A 13,621-nucleotide genomic window follows, 5' to 3' on the forward strand; every position below is an offset into this window, starting at 1 on the left:
CGTTTATGGCAACGAGTTGCGACAAGACATAAACAACCTTCCACATTTGGTTTGCGCCTTGTGTGTTTAATAGGAGATTAAACTTTATTCAGTTCAAGAATATTGTTACCGAAACACGGCGATAATTACAAGAAGATACACATATTAAACGTTGTGTCAAAATTTAACCTTCTGTGGCAAAACCGTCAGCCAAGGCTCGAGCGAAGCATAGATTTCAATATTGCCACTGCCGGCGATCAGTCGCCTAGTTCGAAATCGGAATTGCACGTAAGTAAATTTATTAAAATTTATCTATGTTGTTTCTTACAGAATATTCTGCGTTGATAATGAGTCATGATAGACTTAAATAAATGATGCATTTTAATCAGATTCATGTTTCATAATATAAATATGAACCATGGTTTGGTTCAGGATATTGCAGTGTTTCTAAAATTGATACATAATCATAAAAACTGTGATTTGTCTAAATACTGTAGTATGAATGATGTATTACTTTTTTATAGACTGCACAAGTATTGGATATGGCAAACAAAGAACTTGAGGTTGCCAGAAGAACTGAGCCATCTGTTTGGGGGACAACACAAGGACATATGATGGATGTCAGAGGTGTTGGAAGAGTTGGCCACCAGATGGATCACCTGACACAAGAAAACATTCTTATACACTATACCTTAGCAGGTGAATTAGCTGACGAAGATTCAGAAATATAAAATATAACATTGCATGGGAAAACATTTTCAACGCAGGCAACCTCACTAATATTAGGATCATTTTCTTGAGGACTGTTCATTTATTGCTTATCAAAAATAGTGTAGATAAAATAAGTTTATTTATGTAGATAGAACTATTCCTACATATGCACATAAGATGGAAACGTTTGAACATTCCAGAAAACATAGTGAACAAAAAAAAACTGCAAGTTATTGAAAAGGATTTATTTGTTAGAATTTGAATGCCCGAGGGTGTATAAAGAAAACAAGATGTTTCTAAACTAATAAAATGTTGTCAAGCACAAGAGTTTATCACAACTATGTTTAATCTAATAGCCAATAAGGTCCCTTTTTTTAAAACACAATGTATATTTGATTTGCAAACATAATTAGCTTAAATAAAGAAATGAAATGTATTGTTAAAAGCACATAACTTTCTGCATGCCCTTGGAAGTTTGAAGCCTGTATATCAATCTTAACACTGCAGGGTTGTTTTCTGTCTCAAACTATCAACACCCTTGTTCTACAGCAAACTCTACAATGTCTGCTGTAAACATTTACATTTATTTTCACATGAACAAAGTTGCTTTAGGATTTCTTGCTTCATCTAAGAGGTTTGTGGGACATGGAATTGTGCACTACAAATAGCCTGGTGTCAAAATTGATTGTTTAGCATAAGTATATTTTCTTTTGTCATGTTTAATGTTTTGGTTCTAACTTCTAATGCTTTTCCTATTTAGAATAGAATATTTGCTCAAGTTTAAATCTGTATAAAATGGTACACAGTTTGTGTCTTTACTGCAAAACTGCCTTAATTGTGAACTAGAAAATCAAATTAAAATGCTCCACAATATTAAAATGAAAATAAAGTTCATTTGTTAATGTGTCAGTGTATCAAGTTGGAATTTTTAAGTTTGTTGAACAGCATTCTAATTTTTTTTCTGCTTTTAACACACAAGCATTTAACTAGTGGTGGTGTGGAAGTCCAGCCATAGTATAGTTGGACTATAATCTTAACTAGTTTACTGATGATTATTTGTGATTTATTAAAAGCAAACTGCAATTATTTAGCATAAAAATTAAAAATTTTATGGCATTAATAAACTGTAAAAGTAAACTTGGGTGCAACAGAGTTATATTTAATATAAAATGCACAGTTTTATATACGGTAATATACCAGTAAACTATGCAATTTCTCTTCAACTATCACACGCTTGGATTCTGCTCATGTTTAGGCCAGATATTGGTCTTTCATGAAATAGTTTAATTTAAGGGCGAAACGACAATAGAAATGATGTTATAGCCTACAGGGCAATTTTAATACTTCTCTCCAGAAAGCATTAGCATATTATTTGTCGCGCAACTTGTATTTCACGAACACCAACATGGGCAGTAGATGAAAATTTACGGACTTTGTATATCCCTTCTCAATGCAGACATTACATTCTTCTCTAAATAGGCACTTTCCTGACAAAAAAACATGCTTTGCGTTGAGAATAACTCGTTTGTTAACAAAAAAGCGATATGGTCGAAGCAAGAACATAATAGCGATTTCGAATGAAAGAACGCTACAAGTGGAAGCATGTAATACGACACTCTGCCACACCCCCTGTGGCGATAGAATTTTAATTGCTCACGTGACCAGCCCCAACCAGGGTCTTTTCTCCCCACGAGTAGAGTAAAGACCCTGGGTACGAGGTTGGTTCCAATTGCAGGTGTACTTTCACAGTTTTCTTCAGGCTCTGGTGCACACAGTCCAGCTGATGAATATATTTCACGCGTCCACTTCTCAAGTTGGTCTAAAACATCAACACAGTCTGAGTATTTCTTTTCGTCTTTCATAAGTACTGGCATTGTGACAACCTCAGATTTTTCAGATAATTCTTTGGAATAAACACATTTGGTGGTTTGAGGGATAAATGGTTGAAACATGGCGAAGGATGGTAAATGTTCGAACAAAATTTTGGCAATGATGACCTGGTACCGACTTCGTATCTCTTTTAGCTCCGAATCATTTACAGCCACCACATCCCTGGCATTGATTTTCCTGAGATCCTGCTGTGGACCAGAGTCAGGAAAGACTTGGTCTGGTACTCGATTAAAGACAATACTGGAAGCAACTGCATGAACGCTACGGTTTTGAATATCCTGCCTCATATCATGTGCTTTTTCTTCCCAGTCGATATTGTCTAATACGTAGACAAACTTGTAACCAGACTTCACTAGCTCTGTGGCACGGTCAAGTAAATGTTTTCCAACATCGTCAAGGATCTTGTACTTTTTGGTGGGCTCAAGACATAGCCCATATTTATTCAATTTGGCAATACACTAAATAACAGATGATCAAAAAACAAATGTTTAATTCTAGGGAGAAGGTACAAAAGAATCAGGAATCACATACAAGGCTACGAGATCAGTTATGAATCATTCTAAAACAGGTAGAGCATTTAATAAGAATGCAAATTCAGATTTTTGGTTCTAAATACACAAACAGAATTGAATGGTAAAATTTAGTTAAGTCAGCTGTTAGTGTTACAGTTCAATAAAAGACATGATGAGCCTGTGTGTAAAATAATCTCAGTATTACCTGACTACATATGCTAAAAACCCTTCATTTACTAAACACTTGTAAATCCTAACCTAGAATTACAGAGTCTGCAGCGCGAGATATTGACCGACGATTTAGATGGATTCTTGTAGTACTTTTTTGGCGTGCCTTTACTAGCCATTGGCGAAAACTGAATGAGTATTCTTTTGAAATTTGATCTAATTCCATGATTAACATGTAACTTAATACTCCATTCTTCTGAGGCCATGGCAGTGTTATTGAATTGCAATAACACAAAGTCTTCAAGCGTGAACTATGTATATTTTTGCGAAGGACAAAACACAATACTATGAGGAAAATTTTCCGATAACAAACATACGCTCCTCTCCCACCCCTCCCACAGGAAAATTTAAATTTAGCACTCAGAATCTGGGTGCCACGTGACCAGCGGCAACCAGGGTCTTTTCTCCCCACGAGTAAAGACCCTGGGTACGAGGTTGGAGAGAGAGGAGGTTGAACAGGTTACTTTGTTTCTGTTTTCTTTACATTCTCTTGAATGGAATTATCAGCCATGATATAAGGAAAAGCTTACTTGTGACCGTGTGCATTGCCCCACTGTGCTTTTCCTCTTCGATGGTTTGACTGAAGTAGAAAAGCCAGGACTTTTCTCATAGCAAATGGTCTTTCTACTTTTGGCATTTCTACTGGTATCCATCATACTCTGTTTGACTCCAAAACTCCAAAACACAGGTTTGCAATCCTGCATGTTAATAGGTAACACCGGGATGTGATGGTTGATTATCAACTCTTTCAATCTATCTGGCCATCCAGAAATATTTGTCCACATTATCAATACGCTGTCTTGTGGGTTGTCAGTTGAAACAATCGTTCCCAGTCTTGGCTGATAGATTCCATTAAAAAAACTAAGCATGCTATTCGTGGTGTCAGGATAAATCAGATGGATTTGGTACCCGATAGCAGATGCCAACCCCATTAATCTAAAGTAAGCCAGAAAATTTACTAGGACAAGCTGTATGTCTGGGTTCATACTTCAAAGCATCAAATCCTTTTTTGTCAAACATATCGCAGCTATCATTGCTAAATACCATTGCCTGGAATAGTGATGCCACACTCCAAGGGCTGCAATTCTTGTTTTAAGCTCATAAACGTTAGCTAATAACATTGGGTGGTTCTTGTAGAATTCAAGATTTTCCACAAGTTCAATGGTGGTTCGCAGCCGAAGTTTCGCGCTTAGCTTCTCGCAACCACACAAGGCTAGGCTGGTTGCATTAAATAAGCATTTACCATCATCCCCTGTTGTGGTTATTGGTTTGGCATTATTTTGCCTGTAATGTTCTGGGATTAAATTATCTGCAACTCTGTGAAATATATCAGCGCAAAATGAAACTTTATTGATAACTTTGTTGAGAAATATATTTGCTCGCTTGTAGAATCTCTTTAAACTAACAGATAATTCCAACAGGGGTTCAAACGTACCTTGACACGATAGTTGGTAAAGATCATGAACAGCTCTCAAAGACATTGCGGTTCTTGCCAAATGTTTAACTTGGACATTTAGCTTTAAGAGCAAGTGAATAAAATATACCCAGGCAATAACTTTTTATTTCCTATTTTTTGCTTCTTGGGCTTCTTCATCTTTTCAAATATCTTCACAGACAATCCACCAAAAAAATCCAAGCATTATTTTTGTCAATTTATTTTGTATAAAGTAGTTCGCCGGTATATATATAAGAGATTAGGGGCCGATTTACATGGAGCGAGTTGACCTAGTTAAGTGATCAAGTTGGCCCGGTTGACCAAGTGCTCCACTTCTTGTATATTCAATGATTTCTGATGTTTTCAGACATGTATAACTCAAACTAACATGAGAATGTTGTTTTTGTGTTTCAATAAACAATTTTAAGTTTAGAACAGTGAAGCGAATGCATTTTCAAGCCACTGCAAGCAAAAAATCCTGTTGTGGCCAATACAAAATATAATTTGTGGTGCGATTTTTCAGGTTTGTTTATGTTTCAAACGGGCCAGTTTTGACTGGAAAACGTTACTTGAGTAACCTTTTGAGCAAGTTAATCAGTCAGATCATGGCAAACGTTGATTGGCTCAATGCTCAAAACGTTACAGTAACATTTTCCAGTCAAAACCAGACCGTTTAAGATGTAAACAAACCATAAAAATAAAAAAAATTGCATGCCTAAATGATAGCTTGCAAATAGCAGTAAAAACTGTTCTATGTGTGAGGAAGTCCTAACTACAACATATAAACTGTTTTTGGTCAATACCTAACAACGATTATTCCACTTGAGCATTTTCGATTTTATATATAATATGAGCTTACTCCACCCCCGTTAGCAGAGTCAAGTCGGAACATGTATTACTGTAAATCGTACTTCAAAATCCAACTCGCTTAGACGGGCCAACCCACTTAACCAGGACAACTCGCCTCAATTACTTTAGTTTAGGCCTGATTTCCAGTTGATTTCGGGCGTGTATACTTCATGCAGAGGACAGGAATGGACAGTGATGTTTTCTTTGTCTTGTGAGCTCTCGGTCGGAAAAAAATGACTTTACCGCAACGAAAACAGTACCTGTCCAATCCTATCCTGTGGAAATGGAAACTACGCTTTAGACAGTATAATTATAATAATCATATAATATAATAACCTTTAGCAATTCTGCTTCAGGTTCAAGAAGGAACGTATTTGGCTGGTGTTCGCAATATAATTGCTGAAGAGGTGTCAGACATCATGCCACCAGGTAGATATATTTTTTGCTCTCAAGGAACAAATATAAGCAAAGTCAAGAAGAAAGAGCTTACACTTATTAATGATATTGGAGGAAAAAGCGAGGACACATCAATGTACGTAGTTGCTGTGTCACATAGTTTATGTGGTGATGAAAATCACCAAGGTGGTTTGAATCAGCAAGAGAACAAACAAAGCCCATCTCATGTGTTATCTGACTCGGAGACTGAATATGAGTCATTCAAATCAAAAGACCCCAAATCAGTGGCCACTTCTGATAGCAACATGAATAGTTAAGTTGAGAACCAACAGGAGTCATGTATTATGCAAAATACAACTATGCCAAGCACATCTAATTTGCAATCTCATTTGCATAATCTGATTAAAACCCTTAGCTTGCTTGTTATATTCTATTTACCAAAATTTGTCTTTATCACATACTTTAGGTTTGACATGCCCAACCCAGAAAATCACTACACTGGAGAAAGTATGGCTAGAACATTAACAAAGATAAAGAAGTGGGTCAGCCTTTACTGAATGTTTCTTTGGAAAATGTTCTTTTGGATGAGTTACATCTTATGCTAAGAGTAACAGGTAATGCACTCCAGCAATATAGTGTGCCAATTATGTATGACGCGCTATTCCCGTCAATATTCTGATTAACAAATATTAGTTCTGTCATATTTATATCGCTGCTAAGTTTATTTTTTCATTGACTCTTCGTTTAATAACCCTTCCATTTAATTTTATTATTTATATGACTAGTTTTTATATTCGTTCTAATTAAATTTCATTTGCAAGTTTTTATATTCTTTCTAATTAAAAATTCTGTGCATGTTTTTTTTATATTCGTTCTAATTAAAATTCATTTCCAAGTTTTTATATTTGTTCTAATTAAAAATTCTGTGCATGTTTTTTTTATATTCGTTCTAATTAAAAATTCTGTTCGATCTGCATATTCTAGTTTTTAAAATATACAAACACATTGCAAAAGTTGGATTTTAAATAATAAAATGTCGACATGTCGCATAAATGTGGCCAGGGAACGCAATGAAATAGGCCTTACTTCACACACTCTCTAAGATCGCTTTTTATTCAAATTCAACAAATTAACACACGAGAAATCGAATCTGAATACCTCGAAACATTATGATCTCACTTGGAGGACGCAATTGGTTCGTTGCAGTTACTAGTCGCGAGCATTGGACAAAGTCAGGATCAAATACTAGATGATTTTAAGATTATAATAACCACTGTCTTGAGACAATCGCGGATAATTTTAGAAGTAATTGTAACCTTAGAGCGACAGCAGAATTCTGAAGACAGAGCTGTGTCGTTCGTCTGCCCTACGACTACAGGTCAGGGACGAGGTCCTGGACGGCCTGCCTTAGTTATCCAACGTGAGCAAATTGAATTCCTTCGCGAATTGCACTTTTCATGGGCCAAGATCGCGCAGATACTCGGTATCAGTGAAAGTACCTTACGACGAAAAAGAGACGAGTTACAGTTATCCACCGATATCGAAGACAATTTTTCAGAATTATCAGGTACTGATCATGAATAGCATACATACGTTTTAATAGCCTCGACGCCAACTACAGAGCATATGTTGACAAAGGGCCTTAATACTATCTATAACCCATTCTCGAGTTCATCCCCGAGACATTTTATTCACTCTTATACCTTAGCCTCAAAGAAGATAAAAAGGCTGTTTTCACACTATAAAGACATAATGCGTCTTTAATATTTTTCGTTATAAAGACGCACAACAGACACATTATCCGTCTAGACGAACTAGTGCTGGTTATAGGCGTCTCTAAGACGAAAAACTGAACATTAATCGTCTGTATTATGCGTCTCTATTCTGGTGTGAAAACGGTCATCTCTTCTCTAAAGTTCAAATTAACCTCAAGATAAAAGAGACAGAGAGGAAACTATTGGATGTTAAAAAATTACGCGATTTGCTTGTAACGCTTAGCATTGATTTTGTCTACAGCACAGTTTTAAGTTTTAAGCTACACATCCCTCTTTCCATATATATTAAAAGTTAAAACTTGGTATGACTTGCCGGAGTTTATTGGTATATATATATATATATATATATATATATATATATATATATATATATATATATATATATATGGGTAAAGAATAATTATCAGTATATACGGTAAACGATGTTGAATAAAGGCCGTTTTCTACTTTAACCGTATCGTAGCAAAATGTAGTGTATCTCATTGTTTTAAAGTCATTAGTTCTGCTCGAATACTTAAAAAAAACGTTACGTTGCGGTTGCAGTTTGCATCGTTTTCCACACTCGTGTTTCATAATTTGTTTCAAGGCTGAAAATTACTTTATTACTCCAATTTCTTCATGCATGGAAACGTACACCTGACATGCTGTAAAAAGTGAGTCAATGCGAAATAACTAGCCACAATAATAAAGGCTAATATTTATACTGTGATCGTGATTCATGACATGAATAAATAGGACTCGCTTGCGCGAGTTGGACCCTCTGGGAACAGCGCTACGATGGAATGACACAATTTATCGTCGAAAGTATTCAGTACCTGCTCCCAATTCGTTATGGCATATTGACGGTAATCACAAACTTATCAGGTACAAATTAATTGAGCACTGTTGTGTTGATGGTTACTCAAGGCTTCTGATTTATGCACATGTAGCAAACAATAATCGAGCAAGTACTGTGCTGAACCTATTTCTGCAGAGTGTTTCCGAATATGGTCTTCCTTCAAGAGTCAGGAGCGACCATGGGCTTGAAAACATTGATGTTGCAAGGTACATGCTGGAAATGCAAGGACTTGATAGAGGGAGCATTATCACAGGTAGCTCTGTACACAACTGCAGGGTCGAAAGGGCTCATAAAGATGTTTATGCCGGTGTGCTCTGTCATTTTGCCAAGATTTTTGACAGGATGGAACTTGATGGCATTTTGGACATATTAAACGACGTTCACCTGTTTGCCTTACATTTTGTTTATATCCCGAGGATAAACAGATCGTTAAAGGAGTTTGTTTCACAATGGAACAACCATTGCATGTCTACTGAGAATAATTTATCTCCAATTCAAATGTACACAGACGGAACATTGCGGAACATGCACAGTGGACATACTGGGGTGGAGAGCATTTTGTCTGAAGTTGATATGGCCTATTATGGCTTTGACTCTGAAGGCCCATTTCCACTCGAAGATGAAGACTATCAGTTTCTGTGCCAGAAATAGATATCCACATCTTGGAAGAAAATCTGAGGTATTTGAATGACAATTGTCGCCAGGGGAGGCAAGAATATCTTAACTGCATGGGTACACTTGCCAACTGGCATTTGTAACGAGGTTAAATGGACGCTAATCCTAATCACAGTTATTTAGTAGTTGCCATATTTTAGGACTGCTATAGTTGCATGTATAAATGCATGTGCTAAAGTTGTATGTATAAATGTGCTAAAGAACATTCAAAAAATTATACTCAAAGTCCAAAGTTCTGGAGTACCTGGTACTATAAATTCAACGACCGGCCCACTTGCACAACCAATAAACAATCAATTGGTTTTACATAGTTTTGTAAAAATACATATAGAAGATAATGTATATCTACATAGAGCAGTATAAGACAACCTTTAGAACTTGCAACGCATTTTCTGTATGCAGACTACAAACTATAACGTTGTGTCAATATTGAGACCCAAACCTTTTTCAAATGTCAACATAAATGCGTTGCAATTTGGAGTAAAGACTGCCTCGAGTAACATAATATTAACAGTGTAAATAACATAAATTTTTAAAAAAAATTAGTCGATATATGTTTCAGATAAAACTATAATCGTGTCTATGATAACTCAACGACCACATGCAATGACAGTTTTCTGTCTGTTCTGTATAGATACGTAGTTACCAGCAAAGGTATTACTAGCCAAATACCTAAACACTTTAAACCATATCCATTTCCCAATTATCCCCTGAAAGAATGTTATTAAACTCTTCTCGCAATTCGGGAAAAAACTGATACGTTGATGGAAGCTGCAATAAAGTATTGCAAGTTCGAGCCATTGGCCTTCTCTCAAGACCAGTTAAATTAGTAAATGTCACTTGAATACCGTCAAATAGCATAAGTTCAGAACCACTGATGAATCGTACAAAGGTTGATAGCTTTTCAGAGTTGTCCAAACCCCTGATATATCGACGGAAAAATCCCAAACACTCTCTTTCTGCATTGGAATCTGGGTATGACTGAATGCATTTTGTTATCTTGCTGACAAATGGTTTTATCTGTTCATACACGTCCATGAGGGCTTTTGGATTTGGGAAGCTTTTTGCGAGGGGATGGATTATGGACTTCCAGCAATCTGTAACATACTGCGGCTTTTGGATAATTTCTTTATGCGCTATTTCTTGGATAATCTTTGCAATATTTTCCGGTGTAACGCGTGATCGGCAGTCATATATCTTCAACACGTCCAGAAGCTTGTTTAACTGATCTGTGTTTTCACATATGGTAGCCCTTGAGAAGCACCCTTGCGATAGCTTCCCAGTCAGCTCTATTGTAATCATGCCTTATATATGGCACTCGTTCATTCTCGCCAATGAGAAGTGAATCATACACATCTTTCCAGAAAAGACTAATAACATCTCTCACCACTCCGATTCCAGCTCCTTTCTCTTCGTTCCCTCTTCCATCAATAAACACAAATGTAAGATTGCAGTCAATAATAGACTGTTCCTTGAATGCAGTGATCATATCTTTTTTAACATTTAATCTGTGTATCTTGATTACTTTATATGGTTGCTGGACTATAGGAAATGCCTCATTAGGCCCATCATGATAATCTTCATTCCCCACCATCATATCTGTTACATCTAAAAGACTGGTACCACATTCCATTTCAGCTAAAGAAGTATCTGATACATTTTGCCCACTTGTAGTACTGCTGCTACATACTGTTTCCACTGTGAGCATTTCTGTTGGACAACTATTGTTACCCATTACTATCTCCCGTATGTTGTCCGGAATTTCATCAGCATTAAAATGAGGCAAGTTCATAGCTGCTGGCAACTCATTAACAAAATTTGTAAATTGCTGTTGTTGAAGTAAAGAACTCTCTCTTGTTGAAGTATGTGTCTCACAATTAGTATCATCAATACATCCACTTTCACTATTATAAAACATAAGAAGCAATTAAAGTAAAGTCCTTTGAAGTGAACTTCTATCTAACTTTTTTATTGTACTGACCTTGTGATTTAAATTACAACAAGAAAATTAAAATTTGCAGATAAAATAAAGCTTCATTTACTCCTTTGGTACTGATTATCAATTAAATACAAAAAAATTATCCTAATTTACCTTTCACTAAAAGTGAATTGCTGAAGTTCTTCATCATTCTCATCCTCTTCGGCCAATGGAAACTTTGACCTCACATATACTGCCCCTTGCCCAGCCATTTTGATAACTCTTTCTGAGTTCAATTGAACTCCTTCTGCGAATTTTGGTTTAATTAACTTGCCATAGCAAGGCTATAAATACAAATGTGGGTAAATAATAGTAAAAACACATTACAACAAAACAAAGAACTTCTATTTCTACATTACTGCATGAGAACATCCAACATAAAATGTTACACCTAAGTAAGGTGAGGTTTGTTTGAACTGTTTTAACATAATTACAAGGTAAGATTGTGTCAGGATAAGTATTAACATACAATTTGGACATGCATCAAAGCTGACCAATATTGCCCTGTCAGCATGTGTCAGGAGAGATTTCTTTAACACTTTTTACCCTTTTTCAATTTTATGACCTTGCCTGGCTTGCAATTAGAAGCATAACTTCCCCCCTTATTAATTATTGCAATATGGCATGAGCTGGACTTTTCTAACACTTTATAGGGTTGTCAACCCTGTCAACCCAAATCAGAAATGTTCATAATCTTTAATGGTGCTCCATTATAGGCATTAATGAAGCATGTAGGCATTCATTAAATTCAAACCAAGTTTAATTTCGGATTATTTTTACATGGTGCCTAATACACTCATACACTCATACGTTTTCATACTTTGCCTAAACAGGGGGAGCGTTTAGTATTAGCTGACATTATAAAGTAAACACATATAAAATTAAAGAACTATTCATACCTTCACAAATTCGAAATTTATTACTTGGGGAAACTGTTTCATTATTTCACGTTTAAGCGTCATCTCATCCCAGTCTTTGTTGAATGGAAATTCGTGGCAAACTAGCTGTCTTTCTTCTAGCTTAACCCGACTGTTATGTGTTGGTACTTTTTCAACATCAGGGGAAGGAAGAAGAACCAAGTCTTTATAAATTATCATTTTTTTTGGTCTGCCTTGAGGTGGTCTTCCTTTTGTTCTTTTGGAAACCCTGCCGCTTCTTGGAGGAATACGACTTTGCCGAGCAGCGATAGTTGGAAAACACGTTTGAAGACACGATTGAATTGACTCTGGAGTTACTGGAATAGTCTATGTCTGGGTTTCTGTACTGTTGTTAATGTTCATACTCTCAGTTAATCTAGGAGATATATTGCTAGCAAAGCCAGGCTGTAAATGACCTAGCACCTGTAAGGCATTTGCAGCATCTATACAAGCTGTATTAATCTCGTTCGCCATATTGTTCGCCGTGTTGGTTGGTCGTCACCAAGGCCACATGCACAGAATTTTTAATTAGAACGAATATAAAAACTTGGAAATGAATTTTAATTAGAACGAATATAAAAAAAACAAGCACAGAATTTTTAATCAGAAAGAATATAAAAACTTGGAAATGAATTTTAATTAGAACGAATATAAAAACTTGTCAAATTAATAATAAAAGAAGAGTCAATGAAAAAATAAACTTAGCAGCAATATAAATATGACAGAACGAATATTTGTTAATCAGAATATTGACGAGAATAGCGCGTCATAATTATGGTAAAAAGGTTTGTAGAATTATCTCTCAATGTTCACACACCTAAAAATTGCATAAGGATGTACAACAATTACCTGCTTGTATTGGCCCACTGCTTCATTTTCATGTGTGCATCCCCATGTGATTGCATGCCTTTGATGTAAAACTTGAGCCATAACATACTTACTTAATGAGACTTAAAGATGGTGATGCTTGGTCAGTATGACAAGCCTGGTGGAATTTGCTGGCAGTTATTCTTCCAGCTCTCATTTGAAACCATAAAGATGATTTGCTTTGACTTTTTGTAACCTCTTCAATTAATTTTGCCTGTTGAAAGCTAATGTTGGGAGAATTTAAACGGTGCAAGTCGCGGGTAGAAGGCGCAAGTGTGGGTGAAAGGCGGGGGTAAAATATCCGGTAATATTTTTCCGGGAGCTTCACCGCCAGTGATCTTGAGCATGGCACTCTGCTCGACGCTCGCTTGTTTTGCTGATATCAAGAATCGATTCTTCGTGTTTTTCCTTGATCGTATCCTTCCCAATACATACCAATATTCGCTTTCTCGTTGTCTGTGGTAGTTGTTGGTTATTTTCAAGGTATGTTTAAAGACGCATGATTATATATTTTAATAACAATTGTTAGATTTGCTGAATATTTTTTTAATGAATTATTCAATATCAATAA

The 13,621-nt window shown here is 36.0% G+C and overlaps 1 pseudogene; it reads right to left on the reverse strand.

Annotated features, from left to right (window-relative positions):
* Positions 1-9,920: 9,920 nt before the first annotated feature.
* On the reverse strand, positions 9,921-12,657 carry LOC114528345 (annotated as a pseudogene).
* Between the last annotated feature and the right edge of the window lie 964 nt (positions 12,658-13,621).

The sequence above is a fragment of the Dendronephthya gigantea genome, unplaced genomic scaffold (genome assembly GCF_004324835.1).
Source record: "Dendronephthya gigantea isolate DGI-Jeju-01 unplaced genomic scaffold, DenGig_1.0 000049F, whole genome shotgun sequence".
Classification (NCBI taxonomy): Eukaryota; Metazoa; Cnidaria; class Anthozoa; order Malacalcyonacea; family Nephtheidae; genus Dendronephthya; species Dendronephthya gigantea.